The sequence below is a fragment of the Lissotriton helveticus genome, chromosome 8 (assembly GCF_964261635.1).
Source record: "Lissotriton helveticus chromosome 8, aLisHel1.1, whole genome shotgun sequence".
NCBI classification, from domain to species: domain Eukaryota; kingdom Metazoa; phylum Chordata; class Amphibia; order Caudata; family Salamandridae; genus Lissotriton; species Lissotriton helveticus.
This window is the reverse complement of record NC_136069.1, coordinates 1,197,090,869-1,197,110,879: the sequence shown is the minus strand read 5'-3', so window position 1 is coordinate 1,197,110,879 and position 20,011 is coordinate 1,197,090,869.

Sequence of the window (20,011 nt, the reverse complement as noted above, 5' to 3'; positions counted from 1 at the left end):
GGATTTAAAATGTGAAGTTCTAATTTATATATAAGTTAAATTTTATAAAGTAAGATTTCCCAAGTCAGTAGTATCTTTAGAAGTGGTGTGTTCTTAATAAATAGTGGTATTTTTATTTGTAATATATGTTTGAACTGCTGTATGGATTCGCAGCTCCATCGCTTTGGTGCACAGTGGAGTTGCAACTCCAAAAAATTCCAGAATCAGTTTGGCCACTTTTAAAAGTCTGTTGGGAAGGGTTAATATGTATAACCAATAGAAATGTGTTTTATAACGTGAAATAATGTAGGAAGCTATGTGATTTGTTACTTACATGTATTTGTGTGTAGAAAGAGAGGGAAATGTTACCATTACTGGTTTTACCTTGCTGAGATTCGTGCATTACATTGACTGTGAGCTTAAGATAATATTTAAAATTCTACAAATCTATTTGGAAGGTGAGTTATAAATTTGTGTGGTGTGTTATGTATTAGGTTTATTTTAAACCTTTAAAATAATTCAAAAATTGTGATGGTTGAAATATATTATTAAATGTACAGATGTGTATTGTAGTTTGTTTTATTGTAGTTAAATGTTGTTTGAAATAGATTCTGCATAGTAATATGTGTATATTGGAAGACAGATTAGTGATTATGCTAGTTTGTTTTAGTGTGTGGATATGTGCATTTGTAGTATACCTCATAATTTTAGCTGTTGCTTAAAATTTGGAGGTGAAGTTTTCCATGTGTTGAGGTGTGCTTCGACTTCTGTCTCAAGTATGTTTCTACTTGAATATGCATTTTCATATGTATTATACATTTGAAGATGTATGATGTACAACTTTGAGATGTTGTTACTTTGTATGTGGTAGGCTCAAGACTCTGAGTAATAGTAGAATGGTGAAGATGCAGCATAAAAGTGTGGTTTAAAAGATGCCGACATAAGGTGTTATTGATTAGGCTTCTTTTAAAGTTTCTAGAGAGGTACAGTTGAAATATACCACATCGTTTTTGATGTTTGCTTGAAATTCAAAGTTTTTTCTGTGAATTTTTATGGTTTGGATAGTGTTAGTGTTAGTGTTATGGTACGGACATATTCATATTTGGTATTAGTAATATGGTGAGACTTTTACTAAAGATATGTAAAGTGTTACTACTTTGTATCTGGCTAGGTGTAATATTATAAGTAGTTGTAAAATAGTTAAACAGCAGCCTGAAAGTGTGGGTTGAGATGTTTGTAGAGAAGTTATTTACTAGAGTAATTTGTATCATGTGAGGAAAGTTATATTTCAACGATACCGCATAATTTTCATTGTCTGTTTGAAAATTGAAGTATAGTTGAAGTTTTGAGATGTGCATGGTGTTGTGACTGAGATATATGTCTACTTGCTCATATATTATGGTATGTGTTATGTGTTTCAAGATGATAGATGTATACAACACACATTCATTTATCAGTTTTTTACTTTTATATATGATGCTCGTAGGAAAAAGTATATATGCATACATGGATTTAGAAATGCGGGGCTACTATTATGAAAGATAAGTGAAGTGTTGCTTTGCTGTTATCTATGCTCTATACCTGTTTTTTCCTAGAATAGTGAAGCAGTAGCATTGGAAAAGTGGTGTTTAAATTATGTTGGGAGTGGAATTCATTTTTATGGTACTTTATAAGAGTCTACTCATGCAATCTATGCACTCATGCAATTACCAAGGTATTACCCATGAACTCTTTCAATCGTGTAGCCACTACTCATCAACGTATATAATCACTCAGCCACTACTGTTGCACTACTTCAATCACATAGCCACTACCTTTGTACTTATGTAATCACTCAGTCAGTAGTATTGCTGTTAAGAAATCACCCAGGTACTACCTTTGCACTCTTGTAATCACTCAGGCACTAACTCAGTAGCCCTGCAATCACCCAAAAAGTACACATGGACTTATAAAATCACCTAGTCACTTCCTATGTAATCATGTAAATCCCCAGATATTACCCCTGTAGTCATGCAATCACCCATGCATTACCTATGTACCCCTTTAATTCCCCAGACATTACTGCTGTAATCATGCAATAACCAATATATTAGGTACACAGTGCTTCACTGAGCCTGTCACTATCTTTCCACTGCTTCAATTATACAGGTACTACTCTTCTACTTATGTAATCACTCAGCCAGTACTCATGCACTTATAAAATCACCCAGGTACTACCTTTGCACTCATGTAATCACCCATTCACTTTCTATGTATTCCATTAATCCCGCAGATATTACTTCTGCAGTCATGCAATAACACAGGCACTAGTTATGTACTTTCCCTGCAATCATGCAGGCTGTACCAATATTGATAAGAATTAAACCAGGCAGTATGTTTGCACTCCTTTATTAACTCAGGCACTAAGTCTGTAGTCCTGCAATTAGCCAAGAAGTACTCATGTTCTTATAAAATCACCTAGGCACTACCTTTGCACTGCTGAAATTCCTCTGTAATCACCCATGCAGTACTCATGGACTTATAAAATATTGTATACATATTTCTTTTAGATATGATGTTTGTTTGAAAACATAGAGACATATATTACCTACTGGCGGTCGCCAGTAGGTATATATAGTTAGGATTTTTTCTCTATGGGATTTTTGAAAATTCTATGTCTAATAACTTTGGCGTTTGTGGACGGAATTGGCTGAAATTTTCAGGAAAATGGAACATTACGTTTCTGAGCAGCCCCTGAAAATTTGGGGGGGGTTCGTCAAGGGGGGGCCGAGAAAAAAGGGGGGTCCCAAAACTCGTTTTTCCCATGTTAATTTCCATAGGGCGGTTGGACTCACTTTTAGCTCGAACGGCTGAATGGATTTGCACGAGACTTGGCAAAATTGTAGGGACTGGTAGCCCGATGTGCCTTTGCTAGGTCTCAATATATGTGCTCCAGTGGATTTTGAGAAATTAACGTTCAAAAAAAGATATATATCTGTGACAGCGCTCCGGGCAGCGCTCCGCTTCGCGTACTTTTCGCGTTACGGAGCTTTGCGAAGCGAAGCTGATTGGTTCTCCGGCGTCTGTAAACATTCCAAACAGTCCGTAGCGGCCGCCATCTTGTCTCTCGGTAGGATCGAGAGACAAGAGGAGGCCAAAGCGAAGGGGCAAATGACCATAAGGGGGCATAGTAGATCCTCCCTGACCCCCTAGGTTTGATGTGAAGGATTTAAAAGGGCCCCGCGGGGCAAAAAAAAAAAAATCGAACGGGTGAATGGATTTGCATGAAACTTGGCAAAATTGTAGGGACCGGTAGCCCGATGTGCCTTTGCTGGGTCTCAATATATGTGCTGCAGTGGATTTTGAGAAATTAACGTTCAAAAAAAGATATATATCTGTGACAGCGTCCCGGGTAGCGCTCCGTTTCGCGTACTTTTCGCGTTACGGAGCTTTGCGAAGCGAAGCTGAATAGCTCTCCGGTGTCTGTAAACATTCCAAACAGTACGGAGCGGCCGCCATCTTGTCTCTCGGTAGGATCGAGAGACAAGAGGAGGCCAAAGCGAAGGGGCAAATGACCATAAGGGGGCATAGTAGATCCTCCCTGACCCCATAGGTTTGATGTGGAGGCTTTAAAAGGGCTCCGCGGGGCAAAAAAAAAAACCAAAAAAATGGTTTTTTTGGTGGGGTGCGCCCGGTTAGCGTAACGGGAAGCGGACTGGGGTACGTACTACAAGGAAACAAGAATGATTGACTTTTAACTTATTGTATGTTTATAGACTTTGTTTTACTTTTTTTTCTGCTGAGTGACGTCTCGGCCTATCTCCACGGAATGCAGTCCCTACCATCTCGGCGTTTAAGCCCAGGGGGACCGGTAGTGTGGGAGAGATAACGTCTGTTAACGTTCGATTCGAAGGAAATCAGGAAGTGTTGAAAAACATTGTCTGCGCCATCTTGCCTTTTTTCAAATGCCACACTTTTGTCGTGCACGGCAGCCATTTTAGATGCCTTGACCAGACCCACTCTCTGCACGCTGTCGATCCTTAGCATGTCTCCCCACCCTCGCTAGCATCTCCCCCAGGCACTGGTCACCCCCGCTCTCTGTCTTATGCATGGGCAATAAACCTCCCCCCATCTGCGCTGCTCTTCCCTGAGAATCACACTCTGTGCCCGCCCGACACCTCCCTTTCGCCCTATTCACTACCGCACCCTCTGACACTCCTCTTCCTCTGTGTCCGATTGTCCAGGCCGGTCCCAGGCTATCAGGTAGCCCTGCAGATGTACTTTATGGCCCCAGCTGTAAAGAATCACCCCTCTTCAAAGGAGTTACGGTAGATCAAGGCACCCACCCGATGAGATCCGTCACACCACACGCGTTCCTACTATCTGAAAACCATCCTGTATTGTGATTGGGGAGGGGACCGAGCCTGAAGCGGAAGATTGCAGGGATGCCTCTTTGTACATCAAAGTTTTTACAATTATGTGTCACATTAAAAATATATAGCACTCCAACAAAGTAGTAGGATTATAAAACTTTAATAACTTATAAATATAAACAACGCAACAAAAACAGTAAAAACATTTAAACATTTTTAGGAAAAAAGAAGGAACAATGGTCAGTAGCGGTCGGTTGTGCGAATAGTCCCAAGGCAGCACAACGTCCTGAGTTCTGGACGGCACCCAGGTGATGTTGCCTGGGTGCCGCACTGGTTTTGGGTATCCTACAATGCTGCTCCGAATAACTAGCGTGGGGCGTCCCGGGGGGTGGCTCGTCAGTAGCGGTCTGTTGTGCGAATAGTCCCAAGGCAGCAGAACGCGCTGAGATGTGGATGGCACCCAGGTGATGTCAAGTAAGTTGCCGCACTGGTTTTGGTATCCCACAATGCTGCTCCGAATAACGGCGTGGGGTGCCCCGGGGTGGGGGGGGGGGGTGAGGCACCGTGAACGGGCCTCCCCAGGTGGAGGCTCGTCTGCTGTAGTGGGGCGCCCCTTTACCATTTCAGTTGCCATTCCGCCCGCTTTTGGTACACTGTGTCAAAATCCGCCATTCAGCTGAGTTGTGCCCACTCTTGCGGTGCAGCGATAGGCGGCTGCCACAGGACTCTCAAAATGGCGGCAGGCTCTTTCCTTTTTGGGCCTGGTCCACTGAAATGGCCCTGGGACACCTTGGAAATCGGACGCTTGTCTGCTAGGTCTTGGACCCCATTCTCGAAAGCGTCCCCTCAGCCTTGAGGATTCTACAAAAGTCTTGGGGGCCCCCGACTCCTGCAGGCTTCCGGTGGGGAGCGGCTGCCATGATTGCTCGCGGAATGACCACAACGGAGCCACAAGATGGTGGTGCTCTCATGCTGATGCCAGCTTCAGTCTGAAACATCCAGAAACAAGGTGGGGCTTTCATCGTTTGGGAAAAAAAAAAGTTTTCATCCAATGAAAAGTGTTATTTTTAGGTCATATGATCAAGCCTTCCATCATTAGGAAACCAAAAGTAAAATGAACCAATGAAAAGTTTTATAAACAAGTCACATGACCTGTTATGCGGCATAGGGTATAAAAAGGGTTGAAAATCCGTTGGCACGTGAGGCGGCGTCTGTAGCGGACCGATGTGCGAATAGGCCGAAGGCAGCACAACGCGCCAAGATCCGGATGGCACCGAGGTGGTGTCTAGCAAGTTGCCGCACTGGTGTGGCCATCCTACAATGCTGAAAGTCGGCGTGTGGCGCCCTGTTGGCCTGTGAGATGGCGTCAGTAGCGGACCGATGTGCGAATAGGCCGAAGGCAGCACAACGCGCCAAGATACGGATGGCACCGAGGGGGTGTCTAGCAAGTTGCCGCACTGGTGTGGCCATCCTACAATGCTGAAAGTCGGCGTGGGGCGCCCCGTTGGCCTGTGAGATGGCGTCAGTAGCGGACCGATGTGCGAATAGGGCCAAAGGCAGCGCAACGCGCTATGATCCGGATGGCAACGAGGTGGTGTCTAGCAAGTTGCCGCACTGGTGTGGCCATCCTACAATGCTGCGCCGAAAGTCGGCGTGGGGCGCTCCGTTGGCCTGTGAGTTCGCGTCAGTCAGTGGGGGTTGTTTGAGGATCTGACTGCATTGGAAAGCAATGTGATGCTGTGCGTCGCCCCCAAGATGAAGGTTCCTCGGCTGCAGTGGGGCGCCCCTTGGTGTTTCACTCGCTATGCAGCTGAGTTGCGTGCGCACTTGTGGCGAATAGGCCGAAGGCAGCACAACAATATTTTCTGAATAGAAGACACCACAAGGCGCTGAGATTCGGTTGGCACCGAGGTGGTGTCTAGCAAGTTGCCGCACTGGTGTGGCCATCCTACAATCCTGCTCCGAATAACGGCGTGGGGTGCCCGAAGGGGGGGGGGAGGCGGCGTGAACGGGCCTTCCCAGGTGGAGGCTTGTCTGCTGTAGTGGGGCGCCCCTTTACCGTTTCAGTTGCCATTCAGCTGAGTTTCGGCCGCTCTTGATGCTACAGCGACAGGCGGCTGCAACAGGACTCTCAAAATGGCGGCCTGTTCTTTGGATTTGGGCCTGGTCCACTAAAATGGCCCTGGGACACCTTAGAACTCGGACGCTCGAATTTTTTTTCCTTTCCTCTACATGCAAAAAAGGTAAATGCCCGGTACGTTACCTGCCTCATCTGCCACGATGTACTCTCCAGAGGAACCGAAAAAAAATATAGTTATGGTAACTATACCATGCATCGTCATATGGAGAGGTGGCACCGATTAATTATAGTGCTGCACAAAAGAGAGATTTGGAGGAGAACCCCCGACCTGCCAGTACATTCACCAAAGAAGTGGCACTGACAGCATCAGAGGCAAGGGAAACGGTCCCAAATATTTAGAAGAACTTTGGAAAGATTAAAATGACATGTTTAGATTGTGGCAAATTAATTTCATGTGGACAGATGAGTGTTACTCTAATAAATACAGCATATGAACATCATCATAGTCGATGGTTGGTAGAGACATTTTGACTATATCCTGGATCTGCCCGTCCTCGCCCAAAATGGCGCCGGAATAAATGGGACTCGTAACTCCTTGTTGTGTACTGGTTGCTGAACCTTGAAATCACGAGATACGTATGCAGTTTTGAAGCACATGGCGGGCGGGGACGAGAATTGATTGAATATTTCGACATCCCTATTGATATTAAGTTCTGATGTGTTATTGATTACTGTACTATTGAAAGTTCGAATTAACGTCACCCATGGTACTTGCCCGCAAATGTATATCTAGATAATTTTATTGTAACTGGCTCTGTCGTATTTTAATTATAAAATGTACGTCCACCGATTCCGCAACTGTTAGACACCTTAGTTCTTGCAACCTAATGGCCCGCCCGTTACGTTCCTCTACAGTGTAAATGTCTACTCATCATATATGATTACAGTTTGCTCCGTGGCCGGCCCACGTGGTTATAGGCCCGTATTTGTATACTGACATTTTCACAATAAAGGTTTTTAAAAGAAAACATGGTAGTAGTATTTACATTGGTAAAGTTTTTAATAATAGTCACTGTTTTAGAATCAGTAAAAGGCAAGTGAAATAAAGCAGTCCAATTACATGAAGGGTAAAAGGTATAATACGCAGGAACGCAGTAAAGATAAATGGTCAAGGGCTGTTGTGTTTCTACTTCTGCAACATAAAGTGATCGATAAGAATCTGATATTCAGGCGTATCGGCGACTAAGACAGCAGGCCGAGCCTCTTTTGCTCAACGGCTCCGTCATGGGACGAAGAAACGCCCTTTTTCTCGAAAAAGGAATATATTTTACTTGCAGAACAGTTGTAAATTTTCCGGGAAAGTACATTAGCCTGGAACATTATAACATATGTTTAAGACAAAATAATGTTCGAAAGTAATAAAAAGCGTAATTTTTAGGTCATATGACCAAGCCTTTCATCATTAGAATAAGAAAAGTAAAATGAACCAATGAAAAGTTTTATTAACAAGTCACATGACCTGTTATGCTTACGTTACGCGCTGCGCGCCGCGCCCCAGATCGCTTCCGGGAAGCTGCGCTTCGCGCACCGGAGCACTTCCGGATGCGCTAACGCGGCGCGTCATATGACGCATTACGCGACAACGCAGGTCCAGAATATAGTCAAAATGTCTCCACCAACCAGCGGTCGGAACACAACCCCTTTCAGCAGGCTAAATAGTTCTGTTAAATGACAACAGAAGGGACGGGCAACAAGAACCATCAGTCAAAGAGGGGAGGGCAAGTTCTTCTCTACCGGGTCACGTTGGGGCGCTACCGGAACTGATCGAATTGGTAGTCTACAGTGTTTCTGGATGTTTCAGACTGAAGCTGGCGTTAGCATGAGAGCACCACCATTTCGTAGCTCCGTCGTGGCCATTCCACGAGCAATCATGCTAGCCGCTCCCCACCAGAAGCCTGCGGGAGTCGGAGGCCCCCAAGACTTTTGTAGAATCTTCAAGGCTGAGGGGACGCTTTCGAGAATGGAGCCCAAGCTCTAGCAGACAAGCGTCCGAGTTCCAAGGTGTTGCAGGCCCATTTTAGTGCACCACGCCCAAATCTGAAGAGCCGGCCGCCATTTTGAGAGTCCTGTGGCAGCAGCCTATCGCTGCACCGCAAGAGCGGGAGCAACTCAAGTACATGGTGAGCGAGACGCTGTAGTCAAAAGAGCAGGCGGTAAACAGCTGAATAGCGGAAGAGGCACAGTGTAGCAAAAGCGGGCGGAATGGCAACTGAAACGGTAAAGGGGCGCCCCACTACAGCGTGTCTTTAGGTGAAACGGATTGTGGGACAAGGTCAAGAATGGAAGAGTCACCAAAAGGCAAAAAGTTCCGCTTGACCCCGGGAGCCGGCCACCTATGTCGGGGGCGATCTCAGGCCACACCAGGGCAACACGACTTGCGGAGGGGGCCGAAGCCAAGCGCCCCCTCCGAGTCCGCGCCATGACACCGTCCCTCGGGGGCCTCCGTCAAGCGGTTCAGGGTGGCACCGCATCACATTGTTTTCAAATGCAGTCACGTCCTCAAACAGCCCCCACTTACATTGAGAATAGTGAAGCTGTAGCAAGTGCAAATAGGCTTCAGACAGTGTTACAAGCACTCCTCAAAACTTTGAATTATCAGAGTGCATGAGTTTCATGCTCGATCGATTGAGCTAGCCGGATCGGGCAACAAAAATTATAAAATAGTTATGTAAATAGTTATTTAATAAAATGTTTTACCCTGTTACTTTGCTGGTGTGTTGTATATATTTGTAATATTTGCATAGAGTTTATCGTTATTTTGGGCGGGGTGGGTGGCGGAGCCGAGCTGTCTTGCAGCCATCATGGTGTGGAGCTCAGTTCATCTCACTAGTTTCGTATTTCTCATGAGGGGTTGTTCCTAATGTTTCTATTTTAGCGAGGTCAAAAAGAGATCCCATTAGTGGCCTACTGATTTTGCTCGATTCCTTTTGTTTTTTTACACGATTTTTCACTATCTGCAAAGACTAAACAGAGTATTGCGACTCTGTGCTTGTTTGTAAATAGAGAATGAACCAAAGAGAACCAATTCTAAAACAGTAAATGCTTGGATAACAATCAATCAAATGGAGAGAGAAGCAGGCACGACGGATTACAACGGGGGCAAAGGCCTGCGTTAACTACCCTTCACTATCTGCAAAGAGAGAGTACTCCTAATAGAAATGAGGGGGAGGGGGGGGCAGCATTCAAAGCAGATCAGTGTGCATAAACACGAAAATGTTTTTACTTACCACGTACTTGACATTCGACAGCTTATGATATTTGCTATTAAAAAACCATTGAAATTCACTGAAAAAACCATAGGTTAGAGACCATATATAGTTAGGAATTAGCATTTAAAAAACCTTGAAAATTCACTGAAAAAACCATAGGTTATAGACCATATATAGTTAGGGATTAGCATTTAAAAAACCTTATTTTACTCACACAAAACCATTGAAATTCTATATATAGTTAGTTGCTCTAACTATATATCGCGCTCCCGCAATCCACTGCTGATGATGTCACATATTACATCATTCATGACATGGTCAGTGACATCACTGATGACATCACTGATGACATCTCAAATGACATCACTGATGACATCACTGATGACATCTCAAATGACATCACTGATAACATCTCAAATGACATCACTGATGACATCTCAAATGACATCACTGATGACATCACTGATGACATCTCATTTGACATCAATGACCACATCACTGATGATATCATTCATGTGACAATACAATGCATCTCCTCACACTTTAATATAACCTCTGTTACACCCAGTGTTAAATACAGAGTATAATTTTTGAAACCATTGACACACCAATACTAGTTACTACATACGCACTCAGTGATTCCTATGTTTACACACACATTCACTCATTTACCCATACAATCATTCATACATACAATCACTCATCTTTACAACACTATCATATGCACTCATACACCTATACAGACTCTCACACTCTGTCACTCATCCATGGAGTTACTCACACACCTAGTCAGTCCTGTAAAGAATCAATCACACTTCCATTTTCTAATCTATACAGTTAAACATAGAGCACCTTACATTTTGAAACATATACTAACACATACTTACTCTCTTATACAATCATTGATACAAGTACACATTGATCTGCACAGAGTCACACACCTCCCAGCCAGCCACACACACACTCAGTCTCCCATACAAATACTTGGGCAATCAATCAATAACCCATATAGTTACTCATATAGCTACTGATCAACACATGCAGCAGTTTACAGAACAACAGACATAATGATGCACAAATTAAGACAGTTTAGTCACTAACCCATGCACTCAGTGAGACACATTTAATCACTCACTCATACAGTCAGTCACGCACCTACTAAATCCTTCATCCAGACACTTCTACATCTACTCATTCTTCAATATGTAAAACATATTTAAACTTTACAGAAACACACAGTCACTGGATGATGTCATCAGTGATGTCATTTGAGATGTCATCAGTGATGTCATCAGTGATGTCACTGACCATGTCATGAATGATGTAATATGTGACATCATCAGCAGTGGATTGCGGGTGCGCGATATATAGTTAGTGCAACTAACTATATATGGAATTTCAATGGTTTTGTGTGAGTAAAATAAGGTTTTTTAAATGCTAATCCCTAACTATATATGGTCTATAACCTATGGTTTTTTCAGTGAATATATATATATATATACGATCCTGCCAACCTATGAGCTGCTGGTTGAAGCGAATGCGGGGACTGGAGGGGTTCATAATGCAAATATTGACTGTCCTGAACATCGCCCAGCTCTGCATACGCCTAGCAATACAGAGATTTGACTTTGTTTTTTTCCACCGCAACACCGCCCAGGGTGAAAGCATTCTGGGAGTTGCAGTTCTAGTCTTTCAAACTGCATTTGTCGATCATGTGGCAGGGGGAGGCGTGCACTCGTCAATTAAGGGTGCGGCAGATGACAGCTGGGTGAATGAACTCGCAGTTGGGCAGAGGCGTCTGACGAAGGCTCACGCTGAAATGCATAACGCCGTATCTGCCTGCAAATAAAGAACTTCTCCACTTACCCCCGCTTGAGGCTACTTCCTTCATTACTGGTGGAGGTGTTCGTTTTGATATATATATATATATATATATATACATGTTTCTAACAATATGTAGAGACTTGTATTTGAGTGATGTAATAGTTTGCTGCTTAATATTTTTCTAGGCTCAACACTTATGTAGTAATAAAAACACCCAAGTACTATGCATGCAGTCTTCTAATATTCAGGCAGTACATATGCAGTTTTGTAATCACTCAGGCATTACTGTTACACTCATGGAATCACCCAGGCACTACCTATGCACTCATACAATCACCCAGATATTACCCATGCACTCTTTCAATCATGTAGTCACTACGCATGCACTTACATAATCACCCAGGCAGTACAGTTGGACTACTTCAATCACGGTGCCACTTCCGTTGTACTTATGTAATCAGAAGTCCTCCTGTTAAAAAGTCACTAAGGAACTAACTTTGCACTCCTTTATTCACTCAGGCACTACTTCAGTAGTCCAACAATCACCCAAAAAGTACCCATGAACTTATAAAATCACCCAGTCACTTCCTATGTGATCATGTATATCCCCAGGTATCACCCCTGTTGTCATGCAATCACCGAGGCGTTATCTATGTACTCCATTAATCCTCAAAACGTTACTCTTGTACTCATGCAATCACCAATGCATTAGGTATATAGTGCTTCATTTAGCCTGCCACTATCTTTCCACTCTTTCAGTCACGCAGGTACTACTCTTGTACTTATGTAATCACTCAGCCAGCACTCATGCTCTTATAAAATCACCCATACACTACCTTTGCACTCATTTAATCACTCACGTAGTACCTTATTACTTCTGTAATCACTCAGGAAGTACTCATGGACATATAAAATATTGTATACATATATCTTTTACATATGATGTTGGTTTCAAAATGTAGAGACATGTGTATTCATGTTTCTATTATCTAGAGAGAATGGTATTGGAGTGATATAATAGTCTGCTGCTTTAATATTTTGCTAGGCCCAACACCAATGCAGGTATAAAAACACCCAAGTACTGTCCATGCAGTTTTTCAATGATCCAGGCACTATATATGCACTTTTGTAATCACTCAGGCATTAATGGTACACTCATTGAATCAACCAGGCACTATCTAGGTATGAATGCAATCACCAAGGTATTACACATGCTCTATTCCATTAATGTAGCCACTACTCATGCACTTACATAATCATCCAGCTACTACTGTTGCACTATTTCAATCACTGAGCCACTATCCTTTTTACTTATGTAATCACTGAGCCAGTAGTTATGCTGTTAAGAAATCACCCAGGCACTACCTTTCAACCTTTGCACTCCTGTAATCAATCAGGCACTGCCTCAGTAGTCCTGCAATCACCCAAAAAGTACCCATGGGCTAATAAAATCACCTAGTCACTTCCTATGTAGTCGTGTAAATCCCTAGATATTACTCCTATAGCCATGCAATTACCCAGGCGTTACCTATGTATTCTTTTAATGCCCCAGATGTTACCACTGTACTCATGCAATCACCAATATATTAGGTATACAGTGCTTCATTCATCCTGCCTGTATCTTTCCGCTCTTTCAATCACGCAGGTACTTCTCTTGTACTTATATAATCATAATCACTCAGCCAGTACTCATGCACCTATAAAATCACCCAGGTACTACCTTTGCACTCATGTAATCACTCAGGTAGTGTCTTAGTACTTCTGTAATCAACCAGGCAGTACTAATGGACTTATAAAATCACCCATTCACATTCTATTAATTCCAGTAATGCCCCAGATATAACTCCTGCAGTCATGCAATCACCCAGGCACTTGGTATGTACTATCCCTGTAATATGCAATCATGCAGGCTGTACCTATGTTGATAAGAATTGAACCAGGCAGTATGTTTGCACTCCTTTATTAACTCAGACATTAAGTCTGTAGTCCTGCAATCACCCAAGAAGTACTCATGCACTTATAAAATCACCCAGGTTCTACCTTTGCACTGCTGGAATACCTCAGGTGATACTTTAGTACTACTGTAATCACCCAGGCAGTACTCATGGACTTATAACATATTTTATACATATTTCTTTTAGATATGATGTTTGTTTGAAAACGTAGAGACATATGTATACATGCTTCTAACAATATGGAGAGACTTGTATTTGAATGATGTAATAGTCCGCTGCTTTATATTTTGCTCGGCCCAACAGTTATGCAGTTATAAAAACACCCAAGTACTATCCATGCATGTTTCTGATGTTCCATGCACTACATATGCACCTTTAAAATCACTCATGCATTACTGCTGCACTCATGCAGTCACCCAGGCACTAACTTTGCACCCGTGAAATCACCAAGGTATTACTCATGCACTCTTTCAGTCATGTAGCCACTACTCATGCACTTATATAATCACCCAGCAATTACCATTGCACTAGTTCAATCATGGAGTCACTATCCTTGTACTTTTGTATCACTGAGGCAGAAGTCATGCTGTTAAGAAAACACCCAGGCACTACCTTTGCACTCCTGTAACTTCCTATGTAGTAATGTAAATCCCCAGATATTACTCCTGTAGTCATGCAATCACCCAGGCGTTAGCTATGTACTCCTCTAATCCAACAGACATTACCACTGTACTCATGCAATCACCAATATATTAGGTATAGAGTGCTTCATTCATCCTGCCACTATCTTTCCATTCTTTCAATTACGCAGGTACTACTCTTGTACTTATGTAATCATTCATCCAGTACTCATGCACTTATAAAATCTCCCAGGTACTACCTTTCCACTCAGGTAGTATCTTAGAACTTCTGTAATCACCCAAGCAATACTAATGGACTTATAAAACCACCCATTCACCTTCTATGTATTACAGTAGTCTCCCAGATATTACTCTTGCAGTAATGCATTCACCCAGGCACTAGATATGTACTTTCCCTGCAATCATGCAATCATGCAGGCTATACCTATGTTGATGAGAATTGAACCAGGCAGTATTTTGCACTCCTTTATTAACTCAGGCATGTCTGTAGACCTGCAATCACCCAGGAAGTACTAATGCACTTATAAAATCACCCAGGCACTATCTTAGCACTGCTGGAATCCGTCAGATAGTACTTTAGCACTTTTGTAATTACCACAGCAGTACTCATGGACCAATAAAATATTATATATATATATATATATTTCTTTTAGATATGATGTGTTTGAGTGATGCTATGGTCTGCTGCTTTATATTTTGCTAGGCCAAAAACTTACATAGTAATAAAAACACTCATGTACTATCCATACAGTCTTCTAATGTTCCAGGCACTACATATGCAGTTTTGTAATCACTCTGCATTACTGTTACACTCATGAAATCACCCAGAAACTACCTATGCACTCATTCAATCACCCAGATATTACCCATGCACTCTTTCAATCATGTAGCGCCTACTCATGCACTTATATAATCACCCAGGCACTACTGTTGGACTACTTCAATCACGGAGCCACTACTGTTGTACTTATGTAATCACGCAGCCAGAAGTCCTCATGTTAAGAAATCACCCAGGCACTACCTTTGCACTCCTGTAATCACTCAGGCACTACCCCAGGAGTCCTGCAAGCACCAAAAAGTACCCATGGACTTATAAAACCACCCAATCACTTCCTATGTAGTCATGTAAATCCCCAGATATTACCCCTGTTGGCATGCAATCACTGAGGCATAACCTATGTACTCCTTTAATCCTTCAGACATTACTCCTGTACTCTTGCAATCACCAGTGCATTAGGTATACAGTGCTTCATTCAGCCTGCAACTATCTTTCCACTCTTTCAATCACGCAGGTACTACTCTTGTACTTATGTAATCACTCAGGCAGTACTCATGCACTTATAAAATCACCCAGGCACTACCTTTGCACTCATGGAATCACTCAGGTAGTATCTTAGTACTTCTGTAATCACCCAAGCAATACTAATGGACTTATAAAATCACCCATTCACTTTCTATGTATTACAGTAATCTCCCAGATACTACTCCTGCAGTCATGCTTTCATCCAGGCACCCAGGTCAAGATGGCCACCAGGTAGGAGCTTCACTTGTGAGCTCCAGGGTTAGGGATAACCTGTACGGTAAAATCCCTGTTAAACCCCGCCACCCACCATCCGCACATCGATCACCAGCAACCTGAAGCAGCTGGAAGCAAGGAAAAGAGAAAACAAAAAAGGAAATGGAGGTACCTACCGAACAACGGCGACTGCCCAGCCGAGAACGCCAAGACTGTGGATGACCCGAGAGAATGGACCATCCAGGAACGTGAGGCACTGGAAGGCATCGCCGGGCTGCCTAGGAACATCGTGGGAACTGCATGAAGAAGGGCCAACGCTTCTCTTGACGGAGCGCCATTGAGCACCCCGGCGGTCATCACTGGAGAGAGGCTGCGGTATCCGGGAGAAGAGGAGAGCGGACTGATGAGACTCGATGCGCGCTGAGGTCTCGAAGCGCGTCAGCTGTGCAGCAGGGAGCGGAGGAGAGGAGCCGAGGCATCCGTCCGCAGCGCTGCCAGGAAGCTGGGCTGCCTAGTAACGGAGTGCGTCTGGAAAGGAGGTGAGAGACCGATGCGTCCGCCTAACAGGAACTGGAAATGCATCCCAAGCGGAACCACGCCACCCCTGCTAACATGCTACCTATCGGCCGTGTGCTAGACAAAGCGGGCAAAGTATGGTTAAAAGCAGGAGAGTGGGACCATTAAACTGGACATTTTTGGGGAATCGGAGCTCACGAACCGGCCTGCCTGACCTTAAAATGGCGGCCGCAAAAGACATTTAATGGTTGAAAAACGCAGGCCATATCAACTATTTCTATAGGACTCTTCAAAAAAGGAGGAAAACATCATAGGCACACACCCACAAAATGCCAGAAAAAAACAAGGGAAATGAAAAAGGACAAGCAGAAAAGTAGAAATGGAAAAAGGAGCGATACAGACAAGGGAAAGAGGACAATTGTTACAATAGAAAGAGAGAAAGACACCTCAGATCACAGAAAGACATCTACTCTGGCGGACATCTTGAAAGTACTTTTCAACCCGTGACTGAAAAAGAATCATGATCACTGAACGAACAGCACAAAATAATATAATTAATAAACTAGAATAGACTGAAAAAAAAAATAATCCAAATAATAAACTAGAATAAAGCTATTCAGGGTAGAGTGTACGTAATCCCCCATCACTAGAAACTTCAACTAGAGGGCACTCCAAATAATAATCATATTAATCATATGCATATCACAAATATGGAGGACAACTACCTAGAACTAGCAAGTAGGAATGCCCATATCATAAAATACCTACCCAATCTGTCCAAGAATGCAGCCAAAAAATTCAAACATAACCTTATGAGGAAAAACCCTGATACACTGATCTCTGACACTGCCTTCTGTGCGGATAATGGCATCATCGCGAAAGACATGATATTCTTCACCAGAAGAACGGCAAAATGGCGCAATGCCATTACAAAGATGCTTAACTTAAAATCCATAACTAATATCCCACATGGTACTAAATTCATGACCATAGCATCACCAAGACTCGGAGCGGACCTCTGCATAACTATCTTCAAGAACGGAATAGTGATGATTCAAGCGTCACAAGGAATTGGAAAAATTCGACAAGATGTTCTTAACCTTAAAAAGAATTGTTGAAAAATCAAGTCCTCAAAAACACCAGAGACCTCTAGAAGACAACCCAGTCTCATCTGACTGTATCATCACAATTATCACACCAACTAGAGATGAATGAATGAATGGGAGTCTTATAATGTGCAAAAACCTAACCCCGAAGGGCATCAAGGCGCAGATAACAGACAATATCTCCAGGAACTTGAACAATTTACGCAACTAGGAGATACAAGCCCGCTACAACACCAGAGATCGGCAGAAGACAACCCAGTCTCATATAACTCTACTACCAAAATTAACACACCAACTAGAGACCTCCTAGAATTTGAACAATCTACACAACTAGGAGACACAAGCAGAATAGAAGTCTCGTTGTCTGGGAAAGAACTCGAGAGAATACGAAGTGCCCACATTAACATAGAGCCTCTTCAGAGGGAAAAATCTACAGCAGACAGCATGCTAACTAGAGACCTAATGGAACTAAAACAGTCACCGCAACAAGGAAACTCTAGCGAAACAGGAGGCCCGACATTTGAGAACACTATTGAGAGAAAAGAAATGTCCACACGTCACGCTTACTACGTTACAGATACCCTCCTGCGGGATGAAGTGATGCCTACCCTTAATGACGAAACTTCTTCATCGAGCCAATTACAAAATGAAAACCTAGGAATAGCTAACTTGGAAAGAATTACCCTTTCCTTACCCCTAAGTATGTCCACACAAAGTTCACCTAGAACGATATACTCCACAACCAATAGTCTAGGAACACAAAACAAAGTTAGAGCTTCAAACACGACAAACAATGGTAGGAGAGACAACCGATCGAAGGGCAAACAGAACAAGATCCAGATAAAAAGCGCAGAACGGAAACTAAGGAACCAAAATCGTGAAACTCGAAATATGCGGATGAGCAATCCCATTACATCACCCAAGATCTTGAGAAAAATCATAGAGCTCCAAACACAAATGAGCAACCTATCACAGAATTTACTAATCACCCTTAAAGGAATAGAAAATCTACGGGATATTACGGAAAACACTCACACAGAAGTCGAGCACATCCGAGAAAGAAAACCCAATCTCAACAACCTACAACAAGTCCGAATAATCCCCGAATCGCAAAATATGAACCCTCGTAGACCAGAGAAGTCTTTAAAATGCCTACTGATTAACTGTCGATCAGCAGCTAAACATGCGTCTGACATAGCTGACCTCATTATTAACAAGGATATAGACATAACAATCCTCACGGAAACATGGCTATCTGAATCCTCGTCCCCAGTCATGCACCTTCTGATGCCCCCTCATTACAACATAGTGAGACTTGATAGGCAAAAAAAGACAGGAGGTGGCATAGCCTGCATACACAGAACGGACTTAGAAATTAGCCAAATACAATCAGACACTCTAGAGTCTTGCGAATATCTAGATCTCAATTTAGGATCAGCTAACAAACAAAGTTGCAACCTACATGCCATATATCACCCACCGGGTAATAATATGACCTTCACTGACGAGTTAATGGAGATCATCACGGCTAACGCTAACACTGACGTTAATAACATATTGTTAGGTGATTTTAATCTACACTGGAACAACAACAAAGACAAACAGGTCATCACTCTGAAAGACTTTTTAACCGAACTAAACGTATCCCAAGCATGTCTACAACCAACACATTCGAAAGGAGCAACACTGTATTGGATAATCTCTAAAAATGATAATATCTCAATCCTCGCAAAAGAACCATGCGACTGGTCAGACCACCATGCCATAACCTTCCTAATACCCACATGGATGAAGATACAGACCACACAACCTACTAAAACAAAAAGATGGATGCGGGATACCAGAGACTCGAACATGGAACTACTAATTGAAAGCTGTAAGAAAGACCTAAATCTACCTCAAAACGTGCAGAATGTGAATGATCTAATGAACCACTACACTACTTCAGTAACGAAAATAGTCAACGCCACCATACAGCTAAAATTGAAAAGAGTTACAGAGAAGATAAAAACCCATGGTTCAATGGGACACTGAATGAAGATAGGCGAAAATTGAGGCGTGCTGAAAGAAAATGGAGACAACACCCATCATCCCCTGAGCTGAAATCCCTCAGAAAAATCAGAAATGAATACAACAAAAAGATCCTCAGCTCCAAAAAGGAATTTATTAGAACAGAATTAGATAACGCCAAAAACAGACCACGGAAACTATTTGAGATCATAAAACAACAATCAAACAAGCAGGCCAAATCTGCCCAAGAAGTCACCAAAACGAAACTAAGCTGCGAAGAATTTTCAAACTTTTTCACCGTCAAAGCCAACAAGCTGGAAAGAGAACTCAAAAATGCAGCAGACAACCCTGACTACCAGACACCATCATGGGATAACACGACAACTAAAGATGTGGATATTTTGATAAAAAACAAGGCACACTGGGACACATTAAAATTATTGAACCAGTATGACATTGCTAAAACGCTATCAGACATCAAACCTAACAATCACTATAACGACCCACTTCCATCAAAATGCATGAAAGAAATCAGCCAGATCGTCATTCCGATATGGACAGAAATCGTAAACGCCTCCCTCTCCCAGGGGATCCTTCCAGAATGCCTAAAAACAGGTCAAGTAGTACCGATCATCAAAAAACCTACAGTGGACCCAGCAGATCCAAATAACTATCGCCCAGTGACCAAAATCCCACTTCTTGCCAAATTAATAGAGAAATGTGTACGGAATCAGTTGAGCCAACACATCGACAATTTCTCACT